This window comes from Chiloscyllium punctatum, chromosome 15 (genome assembly GCF_047496795.1).
Source record: "Chiloscyllium punctatum isolate Juve2018m chromosome 15, sChiPun1.3, whole genome shotgun sequence".
In the NCBI taxonomy this organism is placed as follows: Eukaryota; Metazoa; Chordata; class Chondrichthyes; order Orectolobiformes; family Hemiscylliidae; genus Chiloscyllium; species Chiloscyllium punctatum.
Genome location: NC_092753.1, coordinates 67,774,754 through 67,780,511, shown reverse-complemented (window position 1 = coordinate 67,780,511; position 5,758 = coordinate 67,774,754).

The following is a 5,758-nucleotide window of genomic DNA, read 5'->3' as shown; positions in this document are numbered from 1 at the left end:
AACACTCACATTCTAACCAAAGAAGAACTGGAAATGACATCACCCACCATAAGAACCCAAGACCTATAAATACAGAGACAGGACATACCACTAGCGCTTCACCAGAGACTCTCACTGACAATGTTACCTAGTATGGTGACGAAACATCTGAAAACAAATCTTCCAGTTCAGCGAGCTACCTTACATACTTAAATGTGAGACTATCCATGTTGGTAGCAAAAACAGGAATACAGAATGTTACCTGAATGGCTATAGAGAAGGGAATGTGCAGAGAGACCTGGGTGTCAACAAATTCCAGTCACTGAAGGTAAGTATGCAGCTGCTGTAGGTGGTAAAGAAAACAAATGATATTTTGGCCTCATAGTGAGAAGATTCAAGTACAGGTCTCGCTGCAATAATACAGGTCTTTGGTGAGACCACACCTGGAGCATTGTATGGAGATTTGCCCTCCTTTTCTGAGGAAAGATGTTCTGCTGAAGAGGGAGTGCAGCAACAATTTATCAGACTGATTCCTGGGATGGCAGAATGATATTTGTGGAGATAGCAGTATATTCATGAGAATTCATGAGAGAGAATTTCAAAGAAACATGTAAAGTTCTAATAGGACTAGACAGGGTAGAAAGATGTTCCGGATGGAGGGGAGTTCAGAACCAGAAGTCACAGTCTAAGGGTACAGTGTGAACCATTTAGTACTGCAATGAAGAGAAATTTCTTTACCAGAAAGTAGTAATCATGGAAATTCACTCCTGCAGGAGGCACTCAAGGTTAAATCTTTGTATTATGTCAAGAAAGACTTGGGTATGGCACCTGGGGCAAAAGGGATCAATGGATATGGGGAAAAGTGAGAACAGGCTATTGAGTTGGAAGATCAGCCATGATCATATTGAATGGCTTGAAGCAGATGTGAAGGATCAAATAGGCTGTTCCTGCCCCTATTTTCTTTATTTCTAAGCCTAGCTGTCCTTGAGAGCAAAGTGAACTGGCAGAAGCCTGCATATCCTGGCTGTCCCTCAGTTGTAGTTAGATGATGGAAGCTCTGAAGAGGTGGCATGAGTTGGTCCAACAACAGGCATGATGATGTTATGAGGCTGAAACTCTGCCCATGCCAAGCTATATGAATGGAGTGGTAAGATGGACTGTGGCTCTGGATCATAAAGAAACCTTGTATTGAAGAAGTGGTTTCCTGTGAAGTGAAGGTAAATGACTGGCACAGGCATTCCATGAGCTGCAATTGGATTTCTGTTCTATTACAGTTCTTAGTGGAGGAAATGAAAACTGGGGGTGTGCGATGTTACTATAGTTGGGCTATTAATGAGTTGCAGATACATGAAAGTGAGTTTGTTATCTCTTAAGGGTGAGATTCTGAACTCACCATCTAAGGCTTGAGAACTATATCAATGAAACCCAGCCTCGGACTTGATATACCTGCGTTTCCTAGGACTCCATGGATTATCCCCTGGAAAGCTCCTATTCATTTGTGACCAAATGCCCATGACTGATCATGGCCCTGCCCCTGGACTGATCTCTCGCCAGTACCCTGACCGACCTACATAAACTGTCTGGGTTGCTCACACTGAACCTTAAGAACTGACCATGGCCAATCCCCAGATCCCAAGGATATGATGCTCAGACCCTGGAGGGACCAAGCTTTTAACTGACCACAGCCAACCACAGACCCCTGACCAAAAATGGCGGTATCTCCTGACTGACTGTAACCCACTCTTGCCCAATTAGTACATCTCACTAACCATTAATCTCTTATACAGCAGCGAAGGGAAAATCTTCTGCTTTAAAGCGGGAAAAATTGAGGGAACCCTTTCAAACCTGAAATCCAGCAGGTTTTTTTTTCAATGCCTCAAAGCTTGAACTCAATTCAGCACAAGAACAAAGGGCGAGCAATTAGATCTCTAGTCTGTATTGATTTAGTTGATTGCAACCAGGACAGCAATTATGATTGTCCTCAAAATTCCTGTTTAGAATGTAAAACTTGGAAAAGGTTTCAACATCTGATCACTGTCTAAGGATAGCAGCTGTAATGTACTTGTGCACGTACATTGATTGAGAAAGGTATAGGCTGTCGAAACTAATCGCTGTCTAGTTTCATGCATGGACTATGATTATCTCAATTAGGTAACTAGCGCTCACACTCAGTATGAATTACTGTCAGAAGAGAACTGTAGAAGGAAAAGGAAGCTGGAGAGAATAGGGATCCACGTCAAAACAAACCACACAGTTAATACAAAATGAATAATTGCCACTGCCAATGACAAGTAATGCTTGGCAGATACACATTTACTGAATGATTTTTCTTAACAATATTTTCCCAGAATAGGAATTACCTTGAAGTTTCTGTTTGGCAATTACTGGAGAGTAATTTCTGAAGCAATGATGGGAGTGGCATGGGTGACACCTTCCTGTTTTTTTCAAAGCTCAGGTGGTTTCCATTAATAGCAGATACACCCAGACATCATCCAGAAACCACACCAGATTAGATTCCCTGCGCTGATATTTATTGATGCCTGGACTTTTCTTGTAGATAAGAACGCTCAGAGAATATTTGATGGAGACTTTCAAAATCATGAGCGGGCTTGATGGAGTAGGTAGGGAGAAGCTGTCCCTACTCATCAAAGAGAAAAGGATGAGAAGGCATAGATTTAGTAGGATGTGAAAAAGAAAGAAGGGTGATGTGAGAAAAAAAAATGTTTTAGTGGTTAGGACATGGAATGCACTTCCAAGACATGTGGTGAAAGCAGGTTCAATTGAAGCATTACATTGGATGATTATTTGGATAGGAATGGTGTGCAGGGATATGGGAGAAGGTAAAAGATTAACATTAGATAATCGAGCCGGTGCAGGGACAATGGGTCGAATGGCCTCCACCTGCGGCATAACAATTCTATGATTCACTGACATGTTGAAGCTGATTTTTATGCAAAGCTAGACTGTATTGTTTTCCAAACCAAACTGTAGGATGATGCCAGCGCTTTACAGTAACTTGGGATAAAATTTTCCTATGTTCGGTTGATGTGTTTTGATGAGTGATGTTCATGGCATCTGATCCATCATGGTTCAGAATGTCTATTCCCATGATCTCCTTTGCTCTTCATCTCATTAGTGATGTAGCAGGCATCTTGGGCAACTTCCTCGAGGAATCGCTTTGCCGGGACCTTCCAATGTTCAAGCTGCAGGTGCCATGTTTAAGGCCCACTGCACACCACTCCAGACACCGCAAGTCAGGAACTGGTCCTCGCACTGTGGATGCTTGACTGTTATCACCAAGGACACAGCCCAGAGGAGAGGACCATTCAGCCTCCTTGGTGGTCCGGATCTGTCGGTAGACAGGGCGAGAGAGAGCAGGACAGTCCTTCCTCATGCAGTTAGAAGATGTCACATCAACAGACACAGCCAGCCTGGATATGGATAGTGGCTGGGGCCAGCACTGTGTCCAGGGTTAAACAAAATGCACAGCAGTGTAGGAAGTTGGCCAATGATCTTCTACACTCTGAGAGCAGGCATGATGAGCTGTAGTAAAGCTGGTGACTTGCCAATGCCAACTTGGGAGGACAAAGGGTGGAGGGGGATGGTGGTCATGGAGCATATAGGGATGTTGTCATGAAGAAGTAGTTGGATGATGGCCAGGACAAGCACAGAGAGAATGGGAATTTGCACTACTTAGTTTCTCAGGGAAAGAAAACAGGCTTGGAAGTGGCATATAAATAAGGTGAGTTGGAGCCTTAGTGAAATGCTTAGAGATAAAATAGTTGCCATACAGTGGTGAGACTGTGAAGTCAATGTATAGGGGAAACTTACAAAAACGTTTTTCGATGTTGGGATTCTGACTTTTTCAATCTCTCTGCATTTTCCCACTTTCACAATATTATTCAAGCAATACCAGGGAGCAAAGGTTCTGTCCATTGGAATCATTGGCACTGTTGTATTAATGAGTAGGAGTTCTCCAGTATCCTGTCCACCATTGCTCACTTAACAAATACCAAAAACAAATTAGCTGGTTATTGATTTTACTGTTGTCTGTCAGACCCTACTGTGTGGAAATAGTTGCCTGCATATCGACAAAGTAAAGAATGCACTTTGATACTGGTACTGTGTGTTATTAAGTAATTACAGTATTAAGTGTGTTTAATAGTGTGTTAAGTATGTATAAATGCAAGTGAAGTATAAAGATGTACAAAACGTCCATTATATCATGCAGGTCTTTTCCCTGGGGTGGGGGAGTCCAGAATGAGAGTGCATAAGTTTAGAGTGAGTGGGAAAAAGGACCTTGGGGATAAGGTTTTCACGCAGATTGGTGCATGTATGGAATGAACTGCCAGAAGAAGTGGTGGAGACTGGTCCAATCTGGATGGCTATATGAATAGGAAGGGTTTAGAGGGATATAGGCCAAAAGCTGGCAAATGGGGCTAGATTAATTTAGGATATCTGGTTGTCAAGGACGACTTAGACCGAAGGGTCTGTTTCCATGCTATACATCTCTATGACTATGACTCTATACTTGAAAATGGAACTAGGTCTGAAAAGTACCTTTATTGTGTGTCTTTGCTGCAATGCTGAGATGATAATTTATTCTGAACATGCATTTAGCTTTTTTTTAAAAATGTGAATCATAGCTGAAAAAATGTCTGATTTTAAATTAAGAAGTTTAAATTATGTTTTCAACTTTTTACTGACAGGATTATAGTTTTAAAAAGTCACAACACAATATTTGAGAGTTAGGTCAATTGTAATTTTGACTTATTTTCTACAGAGACTTAAATTTAATAAATATGTTTTATTTATCGTAAATCAAATTATGCTTTCTGCCAGAGACAATTGGCTATGTGCCATATATATAGTTCAGAAATGCTGAATTTTCATCTTACAGCTCCCAACAGTTTTTAATTCTTTTTCTGAAAGAAAGTGTTCTTCAGGCAAAAAAGATTGCTGATCCTTGGTTTAGCCTGCTTTATTCCTGAACTACAATTGTCCATATTTCACCAGAGGGAGCTTCTGAGCTAATTGGAATACTTTGTACAATCAAGATTAATGCAATACGATGTGTAAGGTATGGGAAGGCATTCTGATGCTGGGTCAGTGTGCATTTTAAGCTCATCAAATACAAATATTATACTTCTCAGGTTACAGCTGAACAACAGACTTATGCTCGCTTCTCGGTGCTGGAAGCGTTGGCAGAGCAATGTGCTGGTTGTTTGCTTCGACCATGCCCACTGCTATTACAAATGTCTTTCCTCTGGAAAGGTGAATCAGGTCATTATGCCGGAAGATAATGTTAGAGCAAACAAACTACTTTGCCCAGAATATTGATTTTGTCAGTAGTCTGGAGGTAAGAAGTGGAGCAGCACTGGAGGATCTATAAAATTTTAATAATAGAAAAGAAAACGAATGGGATAGTCACTGGCAAGCAGCTGGAATTGTTTGTGTTCTTACTGTGGATGTGGTGCGTGCCCTTAGGGTTACAAAATGACACCTGCAGCACACATTCAATCTTTAAGGCAAATTTTACTAGTAACTACATTGTATAGGTCATTAGTACATGTGCATGCACTGAATAGCTACTGCATGTATGTATCACAGGCAGACCATGACAACAGCACACAATGCTGATCTCATTCCACCATTTTGGCATTTTGGAACTCAATGATCCAACTCATGTCCTTTCTTAACTTTGCATAGCTCAACATATGTGTTCATGAGCAGTAAGTATCCCTTGCCAGCATTGATTAAAGGGATCACTACAGTCATA